Raw genomic sequence first — 23,741 nt, 5'->3', positions numbered from 1 at the left:
AATGCCATCTTTGATACCAACATCCAAGAGACTGTCAAACCAGTGTTTTTTCCTTCTAAAAACTCTCTCCAGCTAAAGAGAAAGGGAAACTGTTAATACAAAAGTCTTACTTAACAATATTTCAAATGCTTCAACTGTTTTTCCTCCTTCTCTGTATCTTTAAGAAAAGGTTAAAATGATTTGTAGTGGTGTGTTTGGCATAGTACTAAGCAAGCTGCCATCTCTATGTACCAAGCCCAAGACCTTGTTTAACACTGTTTGATGTTGGACAGTGACTTTGGACCTTTGGCCCATATAGTCCATCTAAATCAATACAACAGTGCCTGTGTGAACCATTTCTTTCTAACCTCAGGTTTGTTATTGTATAAACATCCCTTATAAGGAGTATACACCTTTCTGTGAAGCATCTGACATTGGACACAATGTAAAATAGATGTCAGACTACTCTAGACAGTATATTGGTCTGATCCATTATGGCACGCCTATGTTTCTGGTCAAGTGCAAATTATCTTTAATTTTTTGCAAAAACATCAATCTGGCTAATTTTCAAGTTGGCATTTCCTGATTTAGGATTCATTTTTAATCTCAAAGCCAGCCATTTAAAAAATGGAACTTGGTATGCAGGGCACAGAGAAGAGTTCATGATCACTGACTTTTATTTACCCTAAGGGGAAGTGTTTAATATAAGTAAATTGGCTACTGTGCACACTTAATACTTTCTTACACAAAACAGTGTATGAGTTTCATGCACCTGAATCTGAAGTACTAAAAGCATTTGTTAAAGTTAAAAACAATGCAGGATTATATAGCACTCGATTCCCCCCATACAACTATCAAAGCACCCAAGTCCTTGCATGTACAATTCTTGTCGTGAGCAGAGATTGCCAATCATGGTGTACAGTTTGGTTTTGTACTTCGGGTATATTTCCTCTACGAATGAAAATGAAAGCACCATGCCTATTTTTTTGCCTTTGCTCCAAGCAGGGAAGTGAAAGGCTGTGGCACTAGCTTCTGCACTTCGGTGCTTAGCATTTTTCATTACCTTTTAAATAATGTACCCATCTTAATATAATTGCGCTACACTGAAGGTTCCATACTGAATACTGACCCCAGAATCTTTTAATGGCTAGTACTTTTCAACTCCCTTTCAACTAGCATTCAATCTGAGGTTAATGTTTCTGTCTAACACTATGGCTCATTACACAATCACAAATTAAGTCACAAAATGAAATGCTGAGGAATAGCATTTTGAGTCTAAAATGGGGGATGACTGCATTTAGTGATTAAACCCTGGATACCAGAGGCACATGGGTGAGTTGCAGAGGACTGGAGAATATATTTGTTTGTTTTCCCAAGCCATAAATAATGAAGGCAGCAAAAGAATCTGCTACACAAATGCATGTATCAGAATTCTTTGAACATCGGGTGAAATCTTTTCTGCTCTGTAGTCAACAGGAGTTTTATCATGGACTTCAGTGGAGCCAGGATTTTACCCACTGCTCTTGGGATATACGTAAGATTCACTAGTGACAGACAGGCAAATCCCCGCGTATGGAGTAGTGTGGAGATGCACCTTCCCATGGTGAGCAGTGGAAGGGCTTGTGCTTTAGGAGACAGAATTCCATCTGGAGCTCCCCAGCTCTCAAGGCCAAGTGTGCATGCTGCAATGTCTCTTGGGGTGGTGCAAACTGCTCCTCCTCCTAGCATACCTGGATACCCAGTACAAAAGAAGAGGTGAGACAATGCCTCTGCCTCCCCACACCCTTTGTGGCCCTGGGAGTTGTGATTGTGCCTTTTCCCATTATGGGGGAAAGAAGTTGTGGGAATGCTAGCGTAAACAAGCTGCCAGCAGCCAAGAAACTTGCTCTCATCAAGGTTAGACAACGTGATGGCTAAAACAACAGCAGTTGGTTTATGGCAGCACGGCCACAATTGCTACAACTGGTGGAGCCATGTTAACGTCTCCAAGGGGAAGGAATAATCCCCAAGCGGGAGAATGTTATTTTAAAAAGTCAGCAGCAAACACCATGTATTTAACTAGAATTGACACCAGTACTAGTCAAAATAGTTTTCTCATCTGATCACCTTCTCTGTAGCTCCCGCCTAGGAATCACAGTACAATAAAGGAGAGCACATAAATCTTTTTTTTTTTTTAATCAGTGGTAATGTATTGCTCATCTTTTCTCATTTTCCACCTTTTGCACTGTCTTCCTCTTCCTTCACTTGTCCCTCGCCCCCTTTCTTTCCCACCCTAAAGGTTGTGCAATGTTTTCTCGCCTTTTCTTGCTTCCCTATCAATCCTTCAGGATTCTCTAGCCCCGTGGTTCCCAAACTTGTTCTGCCGCTTGTGCAGGGAAAGCCCCTGCTGGGCCAGGCCGGGCCGGTTTTTTTACCTGCCGCGTCCGCAGGTTTGGCCCATCGCGGCTCTCACTGGTCGCAGTTCGCAGCTCAATGCCAATGGGAGCTGCTAAAAGCGGCGGCAAGTACACCCCTTGGCCTGCGCCGCTTGCAGCAGCTCCCATTGGCCTGGAGCAGCGAACCGTGGCCACTGGGAGCTGCGATCGGCCGAACTTGCAGAGGCGGCAGGTAGACAAACCGGCCCGGCCCTCCAGGGGCTTTCCCTGCACAAGCAGCGGAAAAAGTTTGGGAATCACTGCTGTAGAATTCTCCCCTATAAAAGGGAAATGGAGTGTCTCTCTTTGGGTTTGTCCCTCAGTGTAATCCGCTTGCTATACCCTGAAAAATCACTACAGTGTTAAACAAAGGCCAATACTGCCATTGGGTGCTGCCAAGCTACAGAGAGTGAAGTAACTACAAGGAGTTCTCAGCAAGCATCACAGGCTGCTACAGGCTATCTTCTTGCTCAGCACTAGGATCAACACGTGTAATAATCACTGTAACAGCTGTTAAATTGCTATTATAACATAAGAAAAGATACTGGAGCCTTTTTAAGTAACAAACTTGTTGCTGAGAACTGTATAGCTAGGCTTTGCTGGCTGGTCTGCTCTAGCTTCAAGTGCAACTTTAAGCAAAAGCAAAGTGCTTCTGCTGATAAGGCTCAAGTCACTACATCATAATTTCACTCTATTACAAAGTTCCTACTCTCATTGCAATCACCTTCTACCTCTGTGATGACTGGGACTCATTATGGGCTTTTCAAAATGGCTGGACCCAAGAGGCAAATTGCAGGACTATTGACAATTCTGTAATTATGAACTCATTGAAGAGACATTGAGTCTGTCTCAAAGTTACGGCCTGTCTAAGAAAAATACATATGGCTTCCATAACACAGGCATAAAAAATTGGCTTCTAGATTGATACACAATGCAGAAGCTCTGCGTACATATATATTGGGCTGAAAGGTTCCAATTATGTTCTGAGCCCTTCTGTTAAAATCACCAGCTGTAGGAACTTCAGCCAACTTGATAGAAATTTGATACTGTAACAGAGCTACTGTGAAAATGGTGGAAGATTGGTTCTAATGTGCACCTGTCAACATCATACAATAGCATTGCAGAGTAGTTTGCATTGGCTTAGTGCAAATGGAACTTTTTCCTAGTGGTTTAAAGCTATACGATCTGATTCTCATCTAACTTATACCAGTTTTACACCAGAATAACTCCAGAAGCTTCAAACTGAATTACTTCTGATTTAATGCTGGTGCAAGTTAGAGGACAATCTGGCTTGTTATAGCTCGGGTTGGAAAATGGGAGTGTGGGGGGAGGGAGTAATTTTTTATCAAATTTCATTTCTGGTTTTGATAATTTGTTTTTGTTGAAATTTCCTGAGCAGCTCAATGGTTTTATACGGTTAACATGAAATAGTCTGCACATTAGAGCCTATCCTGCTATTTAAAAGTTTGCGTTACTTAAATAAAACTACACTAGAGAACATTTTTCTGTACACTTTGACGAAGAAAATAACACAGCATTATTTCAGAATATTGATTAGAGAAAGTACAGCTCAGCAGCTACTTGGAATCACCAGTTGATTATCTCTTCACTTGCATATGGAAAATATAGAGCATCCAAAATCTGGCTGTGAAACAAATGGCAAGATTCAGAAATGGAAGTTTCTAAAGAAAGTTGCTAGACAGAGAAATTGAGGGCTGGTCTGTACTGCCCTACAGTTTAGAGTACAGGGGTTATAACAGTGGTGAGCACCAAAACACTGCACTGTAACTCCCATGTTGACACTGTGGGTGCAAACTAAAAGGTTCCTAGTTTGCATTACTGTAATCCTCTTCCAACAGGACTACATTAATGAGAACTAGGAGCCTTATAGTTTACACCCTCAGTTTTTCTGTGTCCCATATTTTCCATTTCTTAATCAAAGTGGCATCAAAGTAACAAATGCAAAATCTACAGACATAGATTGACAACAAAACTTTCAAATTCCCCAGGGCCTTGTGATTGGGTGCCTACCCTACCTAGACCTGAGGTAGACAGAAGGGGGCCAGTTAACCCTCTTACAGACTTCACCTGATAAGCTTTTCACTGATTGTCCAGCTGGGCAAGGGGCAGACTAGGCTACTATAAAACCAGGAAGCACAGTGTAAGAAAGGAGCTGCAGTATAGAAGGTCTGTAATCACTTGCTGAGCTTAGAGAGGGAAAAGTAGAAACCAGCAGGAGAGTTGAAGCTCTGGCATTCTGGTCCTGAGGGAAGGGGTATCCAAAGAGGGTAGAGAAGGAGCCTGATAGAGCAAAGTAGGAAGCAGCCCAGGGAAAGAATAGCAAGATTTAGAACAGTGAAGACCTTAGCTGCTGGTTGTAGGGGTCCTGGACTGGACTCCAACATGGTAAGTGGGTCCAGGTTTCCCTACCAGTCATTGGGAATTAGCACAATCTAGGCAATGGAACAGAAAACTGCCTGAGACAGATCAGGGGCCCTTTCATACCCCACAAGGAGGAGGACTATATTGATCTGGCCGGAGGGCCACAAACAGGAACTACCCTGAGTATGGAAAGAGAGACACATTTTGGTAAGTGACTGAAGAAGGGGGCGTCAGCCTGGGGGTAAGCTATAAGGAGCTCCATTGCAGCACTATGTAGCGAACCCCATGATAGTCCCGCAGGTGTCAGATACCTAGCACAACATGGGGTATACCTCAGCCAGTGTATCAAATGGTAGGGGGGTGAAACCAGCCAATTGATTTGTGCTGGAAATGGCCCACCTGATGATCACTTTAGATAAGCTATTACCAGCAGGACAGTGGGGTGGGAGGAGGTATTGTTTCATATTCTCTGTGTATATATAAAGCCTGCTGCAGTTTCCACGATATGCATCTGAGGAAGTGAGCTGTAGCTCACGAAAGCTTATGCTCTAATAAATTGGTTAGTCTCTAAGGTGCCACAAGTACTCCTTTTCTTTTTGCGAATACAGACTAACACGGCTGTTACTCTGAAACCTTACAGAAATAATAGCATACAAAAATGCTACATATTCAAAGCATATTCTATGGTGTAACAGATTTGATAAGCCTATTTTCTTACCTAGAAGTAATGTGTAAATGCTAGAACTACTGTTCTATAAGACATGACTCTAAAGTATATTCAGAGCACCACCTTGCTGTCCATCACATAGTACTAATTTTTACGTATTTGCATACATTTAAAGTAGTCATTAAAATGTCAGCTGTTGAGACCTTAACATCCTAGTTAGTGGACTCTTCAAGTGCACTGTAGTTTTATCCTGGCTAATAGCTTGTCTCAGCTAGAGTTGTAGGACTTATTTTTCCCAACCTTCACCTTTGTATGGGCCTATGCCTGCACCCAGGCTTTACAGGTTCAAACACCACTGCTTACCTTGTGTATTCAATTGTTAGAGTGTTCAAGGGGGTGCATAGTTGTTCAGACTTGCAAGCTTCAAGCACACATGCTTATGTGCAATTTTGCTTGGAAACATGAGAAGAGCAGTGTGAGTGGGGGCCCCGGTGGGGGCAGGGGAGAAGCCAGCAGAGGTCACTCAGTTCGGGTGAACTGCAAAGGATGGGGCAGACAATCTCCAAAGCTGGTGAATATGTCAATACTTAGATTTACCAAGTCAGCACAAAACAGCTTCTTTATTACCTCACTGGTTGCCCAGAAGCCAACAACACAGTTCCCTTAAAGTAACCCAGCCTGCATGAAACCTCAAGCAGATCTCAGATCAGGATCAGGACCCAAGGATCTTTTTACAATTTCAGGCCTTCTTTGACAAGTTTGTTCCCTCGAGGGACTCCATGGGCCCTCATTTCCTAAGCATCGGCATTAATTATTCACACAGATTAACAAGGCAATTGCCTATTTTTTGCCATTCACAGATGATTAGCTGTACATTTCAAAGACAGATGAATACAGGGATATCCCGTGTTTACAGGCCATTGAAATGCTAGGATGTTCTTTAGATCTCTGAATTAACAGAATACGGCATAGACAGGGACTGTTGATTACATTGCTGACCACTACCCATATATATGTAAATACACAAAAACACAAACATTATCTCCCCATATGTCTTTAAGGGTTGAATTTGAGTCATTTATCCTGCAGGATGTTTAACCCTTTCTGACCATGCATCACAAGTAGATATAAACCAGCTGAAGATTTGGCCCTTAATCTACAATTCCCAACAGACAATGGGACTTGATAAACCATGTTTATTGAGGTTGTACAAAGTTTTACTGTGTGATAGGCAACCCCAGATTAGGGTGACCATATTTTCCCAACGGGAAAACAGGACACTGCACAGGGCTGGCCAGTGGTCTTCCGGCCAGTGGTCTTCCTGCCTGTGCGGGGCCAGCCTGAGGCCCTCCCACCTCACCCACTGCCTGCCCACATGTCTCTGGCCTGGCTCAAGTTACTGTTCCGAGCCCTCCCTCCTGCATGTTCCTCTGGCCAAGACAAGACTTAAAAAACGGACTGTCCCAGCCAAAATGGGATATATGGTCATTGTACCCCAAATGCTGCTGGGAATGCACTAGTTAAACCCCTAGTCTAAAGGATACTTTGGGTTTTTTTGTAAACACCCTATTTGCCCTCCAGGGAATAGGACTTTGCAACTTTGCAAAGCAATCAATTTATGGATGGTAGCAGAATGCCAGTCTGGATGGGAGCGAGACTAGCAGAAAGAATTGTATTTTCTTCTGAATTGCATTGTAAGAGGTGGCATCATTCTCCAGTTTATGGAGGGCTGAAGAGGAGCAAGGACATATGTGCATAAATTTATATCACTTGCATGCTGGTGGAAATTTTTCAAAATAAGGGTGTTTGACCATATGATCTGTTTTGTGGAAACTTGTATTTAAAAAAAACAAAACAAAACCAAAAAAAAACATGTTTTATACCCTGAAAAGGAGTGAAGCAAAAAATCTGGAAAGTTGTTCACTGGCATGTATGATAGTTAGGTATTTGTTATCTATTGACCATGCACAAGAAGGGGAACACAAACAGCGTAAAACACTAGAGAAAGAAGTAACAGAAGCAAGTTACATAAGAATAACATAGAAGCAGGACACTAAGATAGCACTTACTAATGAAAATCATAATAAGTCATAAGGGTCACATTGTGCTATACAAGGGACATATTCTACTCTCAAGCTTTGTGAAAACTTCTCTTGTCATCATTGGGAGCTTGCCTGGGGATTCATGTAGTATCTGGTCCCCTTTATAGACGCAGCCCATGGATCATTATTAAGAACAAAGGGCTAGATCAGTGCTTCTCAACCAGATGTACACATATCCTTGTGGGTATTCAGAGGTCTTCCAGAGGGTACATCCACTCATCTAGCTATTTGCCTAGTTTTACAACAGGCTACATAAAAGACACTAGTGAAGTCAGTACAAACTAAAATTTCATACAGACAGTGACTTGTTTATACTGCTCTATATCCTATACACTGAAATGTAAGTACAATATTTATATTCCAATTTATTTATTTTATAATTATATGGTAAAAATGAGAAAGTCAGCAATTTTTCAGTAATAGTGTGCTGTGACACTAGTATTTTTATATCTGATTTTTGCAAGCAAGTAGTTTTTAAGTAGGTGAAACTTGGGGGTACGCAAGACAAATCAGACTCCTGAAAGGGGTACAATAGTCTGGAAAAGTCGAGAGCCACTGGGCTAGATCCTTCTTGCAGCCTGGCTGAGTCGTACATGGTGCAGTAGTGAAACAAGAGAGGGGTGAAGGTTGCTTAATGCCACATATGTGGCTCTCTAATACTACGGTCAGCTGGGGGCCACCCAACACAGTTTAGACAATCATCAGGGATGCTCTAAACTGCACCCAGCTGCTCATGGGCCACTTTCTATTGGTAATACCTATGTGGAGCCAGAAAAGATCTGGCATGGAGCTAGTATATAATCTTGATGACACTGCAATATGAAAATGGAAAAAGTGCTGGCTATGTTTATTTTCTATCATTTAACAATGAAAAAAGTTTAAAAATACTGTGGACAGCTATTGTTCAGATGAGGAAGTATAACTGTATTCCCACAAAATTACACTCTGGTATGCTGACACCTTTCTAATTACTGGCAACAAGTATCAAAACCAGTCACACTGTAGGATTAATAAAATTGGTTCTGTAAGAAATGAGATGAAGAGTGAAATGAACATTGTAACAAGAAGGTAATGATCCCAAAAGCAGCACACTGGCTGCTGCTCTGCACTGTTGCAAATGTTAAGTTTTCTGATGTCAATCAAGCAACGCTAGCTGTAATACAGATTACTTTTTGATTTCTTCTTTACGCAGTGAAGCATCACATCTATCTGTCATATATCTGTGTATATCTACAGCTTTCCCATGTATGTATGTAGCTGCCTATAACATGTATGCGTAAAAATATCTTTCCAGCTATATTGATCTATAGCTATATAATGTAGATGTGTGTAAGGCGTGTATCGGTCAATATATCATGTATGAATAAATATCTATCTGAAATGTCTACTCACAGCTGTCTCAAGGGACATCGTTGAAGAAAATAATTCAGTAAACTCAGAACCCATATATTTAAACGATGAGTTTTCATTCAAGTGATGCTAATTACCACTAAAGCAACTAAATTGTATTTTCAAAGCATCAGCCCAGAGCTACAGTAACACTTTGTATTCAATCAACCTTTGTACATGTCATAAATATAAAGGGAGGGGTGACCACCTTTCTGTATACAGTGCTATAAAATCCCTCCAGGCCAGAGGCAACACCCTTTCACCTGTAAAGGCTTAAGAAGCTAAGGTAACCTAGCTGGCACCTGACCCAAAATGACCAATAAGAGGACAAGATACTTTCAAATCTGGAGGGGGGGGGGGAGGGGGACAAAGGGTTTGTCTGTCTGTGTGATGCTTTTGCCGGGAACAGATCAGGAATGCAGCCTTACAACTCCTGTTTAGTAAGTAGTCTAGCTAGAAATGCGTTAGATTTCCCTTTGTTTAATGGCTGGTAAAATAAGCTTTGCTGGATGGAATGTATATTCCTGTTTTTGTGTTTTTTTGTAACTTAAGGTTTTGCCTAGAGGAATTCTCTATGTTTTGAATCTGATTACCCTGTAAGGTATTTACCATCCTGATTTTACAGAGGTGATTCTTTTACCTTTTCTTTAATTAAAATTCTTCTTTTAAGAACCTGATTGATTTTTCATTGTTCTTAAGATCCAAGGGTTTGGGTCTGTGTTCACCTGTACAAATTGGTGAGGATTCTTATCAAGCCTTCCCCAGGAAAGGTAGTGTAGGGCTTGGAGGGATATTTTGGCGGAAGACATCTCCAAGTGGGCTCTTTCCCTGTTCTTTGTTTAAAACGCTTGGTGATGGCAGCATACGGTTCAAGGACAAGGCAAAGTTTGTACCTTGAGGAAGTTTTTAACCTAAGCTGGTAAGAATAAGCTTAGGGGGTCTTTTGTGGAGGTCCCCACATCTGTACCCTAGAGTTCAGAGTTGGGAAGGAACCTTGACAGCACGTCTCCAATTGTTCCAGTAGGTACTTTTTTTGCCATGGAACAGCACTGTTCCAACCTTTTAAAATTGAACGGTCTCTGAGAAGAATTAGAAAGGCTGAAGTAATGGATAGTCTGTCCTTTCAGACAGAAGCAGTCATAGGGACATTTTAAAATTTTCAAAAACTGTCAATTTCAAACTGTGGGGAATTCTTCTTGTGTAACTCATGAAGGAAGACTAGCAAAGGGTAAGCATTTCTTTCTCACATTTAGTCCTCTGAGATTAAAGTTTATTAGAAGCAGATGCTTATTTTTAGATTCAGTTTTATTGTCTGGTCATGAGACAAGAGTTCAATATTACAGAGGAGAGGGTTCTTTTTGCTGATGGCATTGTGCTAATTGCTGTCAGAACCCTCTTAAAAGACATATTTTCAGCAAGAAAAAAAGTGAAGGCTGGTCTATTGATAAATTGTTTGAAAGCCGATAACTACTGTTGCTGGAAAAGCTAGAAGAATATCAGTTAGCTCTATACTTTATTTCCTTAGGGCTATATCTTTCAACCCAAGACAGAGATGCACAATAATCTGAGCATAGAAGAATCTGTATAGAAAATGTCCGCAAAAGGGGATCAGCTCAGCACCCTTTGTGTGCTGCGAAACTAAAGTCTTTGGGGCCTCCATGAGCCCTAGCAGGGAAAGACTTTTGACTATGCAGAAAAATTGACATCCAGAAGTAGGGATGCTACATCAGCTGCTGGCACCTTAAGACATAATAGTAACCACCGTGTACCCATAAACTGTGGTGGTGTTCAGAGGGAAAATTCCATTACTTCTATGGAGCATCCCTGCCTGTTCACAATCCTTCCAAGGTGTGCCTGATACAGAGAAGGAGTGTGTACACTGAGCAATCACTTAGCACCTGGCAGATCACACCTCCTCCTTTTTTCTCTTTGGTATGAGCATGGGGACTGCAATTGTTCCCTTTCCTTGTGCATAGAGTGGGAATAGTCTATGTGCTCTCCTTCTGCCTGCAGAGATCTAGCTCCATATATCAAGACCATTAATAATCATTAAAGCATGATAGTTTGGTTCCATTCCCATGAGCAAGGCCAAACCATGGTATAAGTGAGTTGGTGACCTTCCTTGTGAGAACACAATCTCCATGTGTAAATAAGCCCATAGCTCTAAATAATATTAGAGAAAGAAAACTGAGCTCTGCCTAACATCAAGAAAGAGTTAATGGAACATCAGGGTCAGTGAACAGTCTACCAATGAAAATGTCTCCCACTGTCCTCTACTCCACCAGTGATGCCAACCTCTGAACTCCTTTCACCTGGTCCTTGCACAAACAGCTCCATGCTTTCTCCCTAATTCTGCAGCACTCCCTACAAAAAAGAGGTTTGTTTATACTTTTACACATAAAAGAAAGGAACTAGCAATGGCCAACTGAGGGGACAGCTGTGGATACTTTATACACAAAAACAAAGACAAAACCACTGTCCGCACCCTGACCAAACTCTGTGTCTGTTGTCTCCTTTTCCTCTGTTTTTATATTTCTGCATTTTTATCCTTTAGGGGTATGTGCTGTTGCTCCCTTTATGTCTGTACAATATCTACCACATTTGCAGTACTACTGTAATATAAATAATAATGACAACAACAAAGAAACTGATTTTTAGCTGCTGCTTCCATATACCAATAACCAAATGGAAGATATAGAGAGGAGCCTCCTTAGACACTGTTATGTCCTGAGCACATATGGGAAAGGAGAAAGAATCCCTGCCATTTTTTGACCCTAGGAGGGTGAGGAAATGGAGGAGAAGTGCATGTATGCCTCATAACCACCTGATCTTAATGCACAGGAAGAAGGACAGACTAATCCTCCTTGTTGTCAGACCATCTCTGTCCAGGCCCAGGGACAAAAGACCCCTTCTTACATCCATTGCCCCTCCTATTGGTATAGGTTATGAGCCAAAGAATAGTCTCCAGCAGTAGTATTTACCAAGTGGGAGGCAATGAGAGTGAGTTTTACTTTCCCTCTGAAATCCAAATCTCCCTGAATATGTTAACACTTAAAAAACAAATCTGAGGGCTACTCAGATTTCCAACCTCTAAAGGTCCCTTTATGCTATTTCTTTGTCCCACTGGAACTGGCAGCAGCTGTTAATTTGGTATCCTATATACATTTAATTAATGTACTGTTTACATCTATTCAAGATCAATAATAAAATATTAAATACGTTCAGACCTCACATTGATCCTTGTGGCATCCCAGCAGTCACCTCCCAACCACTCAACACATTGGTATCATTAGCCTTCTGATAATTTTCAATCCATGCAGCAGTACTCGCATCCAAGCCAGTTTAAATTAATTTTTCAAGCAAAATTTTGTAAGGTATTTTCTGAAATGTATCACTAAACTCTCTACTTATAGGCACGTAATATTATATACATCACATTTCTTTACATTCCTAGATTCTATAAATCCTCATACTTAGAAATCCTGTTACTTCTATCCCCACAGTCATTCTGTGATTTATCTTTTACTCTCCAGTTGGAGATAGAAACAAAATTATCCATATAAACTATTGGAAGAAAATAAAAATGTCAAGAAAAAGTAGGTTATTTTCACCTATTTGTGAGAGAATTTATGTAATGGTTTCTTCTATATTTTCTCCAGTTTTCTCCTGCAGCCACACAGAGCTTCTTCACTACACAAAATAAAAAATGAAAATGGTCAGTCTTTCTGTATAGGTGACATTTTTCACAGACACCAGGACTGACCCATTGGAACTCTGCCACACAATCCAAACAAAGATATTGTATTGTCAGGACAGGTTGCAAGTCACCTTACTCTTCAATATATCTGCATGTAATTAATGTTTATCGCCTTAAATAAAATATGACCATTACCCACCCTTTGGGTGCTCCCTTCTGTCAAGGCAGGTGTGTCACCTCCCCCTTCCTTGGGGAGCTGCAGGGTAGGGTCCTGCCTCAATTTTCCCTAATGGGCTTTAAGTGAGTTCAATGAGGCTTTTTTTGTACTGAACAGCACCCTTCTGGGGTCTAACTTATTTAACCAAAGGCTGAACATGGCATACAAACAGGTATTCACCCCACTGTACAGCTGGGAGGGGCCAAATTAATCTTAGTCTGTCTGCCCCGAACCTGAGGCAAAACAAAAAACTTGGCTTGTCAAAAAAAAAAGAAATAAATAGATTGTGCTGTGACCGGATACCTGTGTTCTCTGATAGTGATTGTCAGCCTACAGAAAAATCCTTAAAAAAAACCTCACACTTTTGTCTCCGGAACATAGAAAAAGCCTCTTAGTTGCTCTTAGCTAAAAAAAACCAAAACCTCTTCAGGTCTGTGAAGACTTGTGATTTCCCTGCAGGAGGTTAACTTCCCTGCCTTTAGGTACAGAAAACTCCACCTCCCAGAAAACAAATCCTTTTTGTCTCTGCTCTGGCCCCCAAGCAGAGACAAAAAACTCTAACTGCTTTCAGCTTAAAACCTGCTTTCCAGCAACCCAAAGGGAAAAAAAAATTCTTTTTAAAATCTGTGCTTCTGGTTCAAAAAAATCTCAAATTGATCTCAAAATGATTTCAGGTTAATCCCACCACTCTGCCACCATGTCAAGGTTCCTTCCCCGCTCTGAACTCTAGGGTACAGATGTGGGGATCTGCATGAAAAACCCCCAAAGCTTACTTTTACCTGCTTAGGTTAAAACTTCCCCAAGGTACAAACTGTTTTACCTTTTGTCCCTAGACTTTATTGCTGCCACCACCAAGTGTCTAACAAATATATAACAGGGAAAGAGCCCACTTAGAAACATCTTCCCCCCCCCAATCCTCCCAAGCCCTACACCCCCTTTCCTGGGGAAGGCTTGATAAAAATCCTCACCAATTTACATAGGTGAACACAGACCCAAACCCTTGGATCTTAAGAACAAGGAAAAAGCAATCAGGTTCTTAAAAGAAGAATTTTAATTAAAGAAAAAGTAAAAGAATCACCTCTGTAAAATCCGGATTACAAGGTAATCAGATTCAAAACATAGAGAATCCCTTTTGCAAAACCTTAAGTTACAAAAAGACACAAAAACAGGAACATACATTCCATTCAGCACAGCTTATTTTATCAGCCATTTAAACAAAAGAGAATCTAACACATATCTAACTAGATTGCTGACTGCCTTTTTACAGGAGTTCTGATCTGCATTCCTGCTCTGGTCCCAGCAAAAGCAACACACAGACAGAGAGAGCCCTTTGTTCCCCACCCCCTTCCAGCTTTGAAAGTATCTTGTCTTCCCATTGGTCATTTTGGTCAGGTGCCAGCGAGCTTATCTTAGCTTCTTAACCCTTTACAGGTGAAAGTGTTTTTCCTCTGGCCAGGAGGGATTTAAAGGTGTTTACCCTACCCTTTATATTTATGACAACCCCCCATTTATTTATTCTAAGTTCCCTGTACACTGCGCAGCGTCTATTTAGTGCCTCTCCCCCAGCCCCAACTTAGCCCTGGATGTGCCACTGCCGGGGCACCCCTCCTCCAGCCCGAACCCAGCCCTGGCCCTGACCTACCGGAGCAGGGGTACCTATCTCACAGCCCCAGAGCTGCTGAGGCTGGGAGAAGTGCCTCACACACACACACACACACACACCCCTCAGCCCAGGTGCTGCTGCGAGGAGAAAGAGCTATGGGGAGTCCTCTCTCCCCTACGTAGCCCCGGACCACCCTCCTGCACCCGAAACCCATCATCCCTGGCCCCACCCCAGAGCTCACACCCTCAACCAGAGCTCTCACCCCCTGCACCTCAATCCTCTGCCCCGGCCTTGAGCCCCTCGTCTCTGGCCCCACCCCAGAGCCCGCACCCCAGCCAGAGCCCTCACATTGCTGCAACCTAAGCTTCTGCCCCAGCCCTGAGCCCCCTCCCACACTCCAAACCCTTCGGCCCCCACCCCCACCACATGAATTTTGTTATGTGCACCAATATGGAGGTGATGTGTCACACATCACCTCCATATTGGTGCACATAACAAAATTCATTCCGCACATGTGTGGGAAAAATCAGAGGGAACACTGGTGGGATTAATAACTCAGAATAGAGGCATAGATTGGTGTAAACCCCACCGTTTGGTTTAATCATTTGAGCCAGACAACATCCTCTTTCACAATGATCTTTCTCCTTGGCTTTCTGTTCCATATTCACTCTAGGCCTATTACATAGTAGCTGTAAGTGGAGTAACGTTTTGAAAATTAAGGCAGATCATAACAAATTTAAACTATGACCTGTTAATGACAGAAAACTGACTACGCAGTGCTGCTCCTTTGAGGCCACAATGAGCCTAGTCATCATATTCTTTATGAAGCTGCTTTCAGTGGAGAGCTGACAAGAGGAACTCAAATTTGCATTTCTTGCCTTCCCTGTGCGAGTGATGAGGGCTGAGTACCAAGAAAAAAAAAAAGCTCCAGGAAGGAGCAGATGAAGCAATCAGCTTAGGTAATAGATCCTGAGTTTGGGAAAAGTCATGCACCAACTGAGGCCTGGCTTGCTAAGGAACTTTGGACTTTTCTTAGAGTAAGAGAACTTATGAGTAAATGGGACTAAAGACTTTGGATGTTAATAATGATAATAAATTAAATGCTGATACTGCCCTTTTATAAGTACCCTACAGTCTCTCTTGTGTCCTTTCCCCTTCTAATCCTTTCTGTGAGGGTCAGATCATCCGGCCCCAACAGGCAATGGCTTGATGGAGCTGTGAGATGTGGGGCTCAGCTGGACGGCTAAATCAACTGTCTGCTGAACTCTCCATGGGTGGTGAGAATCCACTGTTCACAGAGCCACTGAATAAACATATATACAGTGTCCTGTAGATAGGATTATAGATGAAAGGTACCATAATGTTTACAGTTAGTAACAAAAATACCAATTACCCATTTAAAAGCAAGGGATATCATTGCAAAGATATTTAGCCATGAGTAGCTGCAGTTCTAGAACCAACTGTCAGGTTTAGAGTTTGCAAATTTGTGCAGATTTGTTTAAAGTATGTGCAGTGTTTTCAACAAGTTTAAAATTACCAAATGTGGGCATAATGAAAACACATCTGCTCTGTGCCGCAAAAGCCCGAGCTTACTACAGACAAAATATAAATTAAAATGGGAAATATACTCACAAGACGAGTCATTGAAAAGAAAATGTTTCTGTCATAATTAAACACAGCTGCAAATGAAACAGATATATTGTTCTCAACTTGCTATTCACTGCATCAATTAGCAGCCAATATCAACATTCTTAGGAACAGGTTGCTCTTACATTAAGAGACAAATCAAAAAGTCAGAACACAATTAAGCCCAGTGCATCTTCCCTCCGCCTTGTGTGGGTAGAGGAAAGCAAGTGGAAGCAGAGTCTGCAGAATGGAAGAGCTGCTACATGATCCACTTTCCTGGGAGCTAGTGGACGCTTTCCCAATCAGCAGCACAGTTCAGGAGGTGACTAGGCATGATGGAGAGGTGGGGCTGATGTCCATGGCATGCTCTCTAGGGAATAATCTCAAATGTTAAGCCCCAATCCATCAAAGCATGTAAACAAATGCCTAGGAGTAGTCAAATTAAAGCAATTGAAGCTACTCCCACGTTTAAAGTTACACACTTAAGTCATCTCACAGTACCATTAATTCCTCTAAGCCTTATACCACTCTCCCTTCCCCACTGGAACAGGGATGAGGTGCAGGCCTAAGTTCCTTTCAAACACAGTTATTACTATTTGCATTATTGTACCAGCTAGGACCAGAACTGCAATGTGCAAAGGGCCATACCAATACAGAATAAAATGGTAGTCTCTTCCCCCTTACGATCTAACTAGAAAACAACAGTCATCAGATGGATACAGACAGACGGGGGAGTACAAGGTACAATGAGACAATATTAGTCAATGTGGTAAGCAGTGGTCTCAGCGCACCAGTAGCCTAACTGTTGTTAGTTTTTGAAGGCATCATGGAAACAGGAGGGTTTTAAAAGACAACAAGTAAGATCATTTTTTAGACGTTTACAGGGAGTTTCTCCCAAGCATGGGAGGCAGTGGAGCAGAAAACACAGAGGTGCTTGTTAGAAAATATAATATCTCAGTGATGGAGGCTGGGCAATGAGCCAATCAGAGGCAGGAGTTGATATTTCAATAGTGAAAGAGAGAGAGGCTGTGAAGGGCCTAGAAAATTAATACAAGTAGCTTATGTTTGATGTGCTAGGGAACGGGGAGCCAGAGGAGAAATGCAAAAAGAAGGGTGACATGGTCAAAGCAAGTGTCTAGGAAAATTATCTTGCAGCAGCATATTGAGTGGAGATGAGTAGGGCAAGACTACATTTGTTAAAGTCAGAGGAAAAGGTGTTGCAGTAATGAGACATGAGAGAATGAAAGCATGGATAAGATTTAGCTGTGTGAATGGCTAGGAAAGGCCATATGTTAGAAAAAGAATCTGCAATAGTTAGACATTCCCTGGCTGTGAGCATCTAGAGAGGCTGTCTGACTAGCAGGCAGGTTACTGCTGTTGTCCACAGTGATTGAGAATGAAGGTGGGAGCAAGGTTTTTTCGGGGGTGATGTTGAGCTTGAGCCATTAGCTGGACATCCATGAGATTTGAGAGAGACCAGCCAAAATTTTATTTTGGATAAGAAATGGGTCTGGAATGGAGAAGTAGATCTGTGAATCATCAACATAGAGATGGTAGTTGAATTTGTGTTCAGATGATATTACCCAGAGATAAGGTGTAGAGGGAGAAGAGAAGGGAACCAAGGACAGAGCTTTGTGGCAAGTTGGAAAATTGTAAACTCAGATGCTTAGAAATCACCCTGTAAAACTGAGAACTATTAGGGGGTCAGGAAACAACTCTGTAGTGTCTAAGAACTGAGTAGTATTCCTTTAAATAATTTGGAAGCCCTGTAGTGGACTTCTCTGTCTTCTATTACAGAACCCACCACACCTAATAGTGTATGTATGTAATTGGGACTTAAGTTTATACAGAGTAGTAAACATGACTATTTAGAACACAACTGAGGCCTTGTCTATACTATGAAATTAGGTCGAATTTATAGAAGTCGGTTTTGTAGAAAGCGTTTTTATACAGATGATTGTGTGTGTCCCCACACAAATGCTCTAAGTGCATGTAGTCAGCGGAGTGTGTCCACAGTACCAGGGCAACCGTCGACTTCTGGAGCGTTGTACTGTGGGTAGCTATCCCACAGTTCCCACAGTCTCTGCCGCCCATTTGAATTCTGGGTAGAAATCCCAGTGCCTGATGGGGCTAAAACATTGTCGTGCGTTGTCAAGCTTCCTTCCCCGCTCTGAACTCTAGGGTACAGATGTGAGGACCTGCATGAAAAACACCCTAAGCTTATTTTTACCAGCTTAGGTTAAAACTTCCCCAAGGTATAAACTATGTTACCTTTTGTCCCTGGACTTTATTGCTGCCACCACCAACCGTCTAACAAAATATAACCGAGAAAGAGCCCACTTGGAAACGTCTTTCTACCCAAAATCCCCCCAAGCCCTACACCCCCTTTCCTGGGGAAGGCTTGATAAAAATCCTCACCAATTTGCATAGCTGAACACAAACGCAAACCCTTGGATCTTAAGAACAAGGAAAAAGCAATCAGGTTCTTAAAAGAAGAATTTTAATTAAAGAAAAAGTAAAAGAATCACCTCTGTAAAATCAGGATGGTAAATACCTTACAGGGTAATCAGATTCAAAACATAGAGAATCCCTCTAGGCTAAACCTTAAGTTACAAAAAGACACAAAAACAGGAATATACATTCCATTCAGCACAACTTATTTTATCAGCCATTTAAACAAAACAGAATCTAACGCATATCTAACTAGATTGCTTATTGACCCTTTACAGGAGTTTTGACCTGCATTTCTGCTCTGATCCCAGCAAAAGCAACACACAGACAGAAAGAACCCTTTGTTCCCCCGCCCCCTCCAGCTTTGAAAGTATCTTATCTCCTCATTGGTCATTTTGGTCAGGTGCCAGCGAGGTTATCTTTAGCTTCTTAACCCTTTACAGGTGAAAGGGTTTTTCCTCTGGCCAGGAGGGATTTTAAAGTGGATAGGCTTCCCTTTATATTTATGACATTGGTGGTTCTGGGTACATATCGTCAGGCCCCCCTTCTCTCCCTCCCTCCGTGAAAGCAAGGGCAGACAATCATTTTGCGCCTTTTTTCTTGTGTAACCTGTGCAGATGCCATACCACGGCAAGCATGGAGCCCACTCAGCTAACCATCCCCATATGTCTCCTGGGCGCTGGCAGACACGGTACTGCATTGCTACACAGCAACACATTATTGCCTTTGGCAGCAGACAGTGCAGTATGACTGGTCACCATCGTCGACGTAGTCCAGGGTGCTCTTTTAACCGACCTCGATGACGTCAGGGGCGCCTGGACAAACATGGAAGTGACTCAGCCATGTCATTTCCCTTTTGAGTTTCGTCTCATGGCGATTCAGTCCTACTGGCAGTGTACTGTCTTTTAATCTGCAGCCAGCAGAAGACGATGGCCAGCAGTCATACTGCACCGTCTTCTGTCGAGCATCCAGGAGATGACAATGGCTAGTGGTCGTACTGCACAGCCTGCAGCCAGCAAGATGTATAAAGATAGATGAAGTGGATCAAAACAAGAAATAGACCAGATTTGTTTTGTATTAATTTTCTCCTCCCTCCCTTCATGAAATCAACGGCCTGCTAAACCCAGTTTTGAGTTCTATCCTTGAGGGGGCCATTCTGTTTCTTGCAAAGCCACCCCCTTTGTTTATTTTAATTCCCTGTAAGCCAACCCTGTAAGCCATGTTGACAGTCACCCCTTCCACCGCCAGAGCAATGGCAAACAATCTTTTCGCGCCCTTTTCCCTGGATTGCCCGAGCTGGAGCAGACTCCATAGCACAGCAAGCATGGAGCCCATTCAGCTCAGCACAGCAGTTATGACCATTGTAAAAACCTCACGCATTATCATGCAGTTTATGCAGAACCAGCACCTGAAAAACCAGGTGAGGAGGTGATGGCAGCGCGGTGATGAGGACATGAACACACTTTTCTCTAAAACCGCGTTCCTTCGGAATTTGGAGATCATGGTGTTAATGGGGCAGGCTCATGTCATGGAATGCCGATTCTTGGCCCGGGAAACAAGCACAGAGTGGTGGGACCGCATAGTGTTGCAGGTCTGGGATGATTTCCAGTGGCTCCAAAACTTTCGCATGCATAAGGGCACTTTCATGGAACTTTGTGACTTGCTTTCCCCTGCCCTGAAGTGCAAGAATACCAAGATGAGAGCAGCCCTCACACTTCACAAGCAAGTGGCAATAGCCCTGTGGAAGCTTCAAAGCCAGACAGCTACCGGTCAGTCGGGAAACAATTTGAAGTGGGCAAATCTACTGTGGGGGTTGCTGTGATGCAAGTAGCCAACACAATCATTGAGCTGCTGCTATCAAAGGTAGTGACTCTGGGAAATGTGCAGGTCATAGTAGATGGCTTTCCTGCAATGGGATTCCCTAACTGTGGTGGGGCTATAGACAGAACACATATCCCTATCTTGGCATGGGACCACCAGGGCAGCCAGTACATAAACTGCAAGGGGTACTTTTCAGTGGTGCTGCAAGCACTGGTGGATCACAAGGGACATTTCACCAATATCAACGTGGGATGGCCGGGAAAGGTTCATGATGCTCGCATCTTCAGGAACTCTGGTCTGTTTAAACGGCTGCAGGAAGGGATTTACTTCCCAGACCAGAAAATAACCATTGGGGATGTTGAAATGCCTATAGTTATCATTTGGGACCTAGCCTACCCCTTAATGCCATGGCTCATGAAGCCGTACACAGGCACCCTGGACAGTAGTAAGGAACAGCTCAACTATAGGCTGAGCAAGTGCAGAATGGTGGTGCATTTGGATGTTTAAAGGGTCGCTGGCGCAGTTTACTGACTCACTCAGACCTCAGCGAAACCAATATTCCCATTGTTATTGCTGCTTGCTGTGTGCTCCAAAATCTCTGTGAGAGTAAGGCGGAGACGTTTATGGCGGGGTGGGAGGTTGAGGCAAATCACCTGGCCGCTGATTACGCACAGCCAGACACCAGGGCAGTTAGAAGAGCACATCAGGAAGCGGTGCGCATCAGAGAAGCTTTGAAAACCAGTTTCATGACTGGCCAGGGTATTGTGTGACACTTCTGTTTGTTTCTCCTTGACGAAAACCCACCCCCTTGGTTGACTCTAATTCCCTGTAAGCCACCCGCCCTCCCACCTTCGATCACAGCTTGCTTGCAAAGGAAATAAAGTCACTATCCTTTAAAAAACATGTACTCTTAATTAATTGATTATAAAAAGAGGGAAATAACTCACAAGGTAGCCCGGGTGGGGTGTGGGAGGAGGGTAGGAGGGAAGGAAAAGGCCACTTTAAAACTTGTTGAATGCCAGCCTTCTGTTGCTTGGGCTGTCCACTGGAGTGGAGTGGTTGGATGCCAGGAGCCTCCCACCCCACATTCTTGGGCGTCTGGGTAGGAGGCTATGGAACTTGGGAAGGAGGGAGGGCGGTTAAGCAGGGGCTGCAGCGGCAGTCTGTGATCCTGCTGCTGTTCATGAACCTCCACCAGACACCAGAGCATGTCCGTTTGATCCCACAGAATCCCCAGCATTTCCTCATGCCTCCTCTGATCTTCCTGCCACCACCTCTCTTCATGTTCATCAGCCACCATCCTGTACTCTGCTATTGTGTCCCTCCACACAGCTTTGGCAGTGCCAGAGGACTGCATGAGCTCAGAGAACATTTCATCGCGCGTGCGTTTGTTTTTGCCACCTTATCTGAGATAGCCTCTGGGACGGAGGAGGGAGGCTTGAAACATTTGCAGCTGCTGGAGGAAAAAAAGGGAGTGAAGTATTTAAAAAGATACATTTTACAGAACAATGGCTATACTCTTTCACGGTGAACAACACTATTCACATCACATAGCACATGTGATTTTGGTACAAGGTCGCATTTTGCATCTTATATTGAGTGCCTGCGGCTTTGGTGTTAGAGATCACACACGCAGGGCCGGGCAACAGAATTCGGCTTGCAGGCGGCCATGGTAAGCCATAGTCTTTCGGCTTCTGCAACCTTCATAACAGCAGCCCACTCCTTTCCCATACCAAGCAAAGCCCATTGAGTTGGCCATTTACTGCTGCAGTTTTTCTGTTAACATGCTGCAGCAGAAACCAAACTAACCCTCTTCCCCCATCCAATTCTCTGGGATGATCGCTTTTCCCCTCCCCCCACCGCCTGGCTGGTATCAGGGAAGATCCCTGCTAGCCAAACACGAACAGTTCCGCACCAATGGCCGCCCCTCCCACCGCATGGCTAACTGCAGGGAGGATTTCTTTTCAGCCACAGGCAAACAGCCCAGTAGGAACAGCCACCTCTGAATGTCCCCCTAATCAAATTCCCCTATTTCAACCAGGTTACCATGAACAATATCACTATCCTGAGGATAACACAGAGAGATAAAGAACGGATGTTGCTTGAATGCCAGCAAACACCGGGACCATATGCTGCCAGGCTTTGTCATGCAATGATACCAGATTACTTGCTACTAGCATGGCGTGGTAAAGTGTCCTACCATGGAGGACAGAACAAGGCTGCTCTCCCCAGAAACCTTCTGCAAAGGCTTTTAGAGTACCTCCAGGAGAGCTTCATGGAGATGTCCCTGGAGAATTTCCGCTCCATCCCCAGACACGTTACAGATTTTTCCAGTAGCAGTACTGGCCACGAATGCATCCCAAGTCCTCAGGGCTACTTAATCATTAAAATATGCTTGCTTTTATAACATGTATTATATTTTAAAAGGTACACTCACCAGAGGTCCCTTCTCCGGCTTCGTTGGGTTGGGAGGGTATTTCAGTCAGGGTGATAAAAAGATCCTGGCTGTCGGGGAGAACAGTGTCCTGTGTGCTCTCCCCAAGCTCGTCCTCCTCTTCCTCATCTTCCCCATCTGCAAAATCCTCAGCCATGGCGGAAAGTATCCCATCCTCAGAGTCCACAGATAGGGGTGGGGTTGTGGAGGCGGCCACCCCTAGAATTGCGTGCAGCTCAGCGTAGAAGCAGCATGTCTGGGGCTCTGTTCCAGAGCGTCCGTTTGATTCTTTGGTTTTCTGGTACGCTTGTCTGAGCTCCTTAAGTTTCACACAGCACTGTGTTGCGTCCCTGATGTAGCCTCTGTCCCGCATGGCCTCTGAGATTTTTTGAAATGTTTTGTCATTTTGTCTTTTCGAACGTAGTTCTGATAGCACAGATTCCTTTCCCCATACAGTGATCAGATCCAGTACCTCCCATTTGGTCCATGCTGTAGCTCTTTTTCGATTCTGGGACTGCATGGTCACCTGTGCTGATGAGCTCTGCATGGTCACCTGTGCTGATGAGCTCACCTGGCCAAACAGGAAATGAGATTCAAAAGTTCCTGGGGCTTTTCCTGTACACCTGGCCAGTGCATCCAAGTTCAGAGTGCTGTCCAAAGCAGTCACAATGGTGCACTGTGGGATAGCTCCTGGAGGCTAATACCTTCGAATTGTGTCCACACTAATCCTAATTCGAAACAGCAATGTCGATTCAGCGCTAATCCCCTCATTGGGGAGGAGTACAGAAATAGGTTTTAAGAGCCCTTTATGTCGAAAAAATGGCTTCGTTGTGTGGCCGGGTGCAGGGTTAATTCAGATTTAACACTGCTAAATCCAACATAAACTCATAGTGTAGACCAGGCCTCAGGTTTGCTTAAATCCTTAATGTTGTGTAGAAAGCATGAATACTACAAATTCT

At 43.3% G+C, this 23,741-nt stretch overlaps 1 pseudogene; it reads right to left on the bottom strand.

Annotated features, from left to right (window-relative positions):
- Nucleotides 1-21,310: 21,310 nt before the first annotated feature.
- On the bottom strand, nt 21,311-23,349 carry LOC140912053 (uncharacterized; annotated as a pseudogene).
- Nucleotides 23,350-23,741: the final 392 nt, after the last annotated feature.

Source organism: Lepidochelys kempii, chromosome 5, assembly GCF_965140285.1.
Source record: "Lepidochelys kempii isolate rLepKem1 chromosome 5, rLepKem1.hap1, whole genome shotgun sequence".
Taxonomy (NCBI): Eukaryota; Metazoa; Chordata; order Testudines; family Cheloniidae; genus Lepidochelys; species Lepidochelys kempii.
This window is presented reverse-complemented; position numbering and strand designations above follow the sequence as displayed.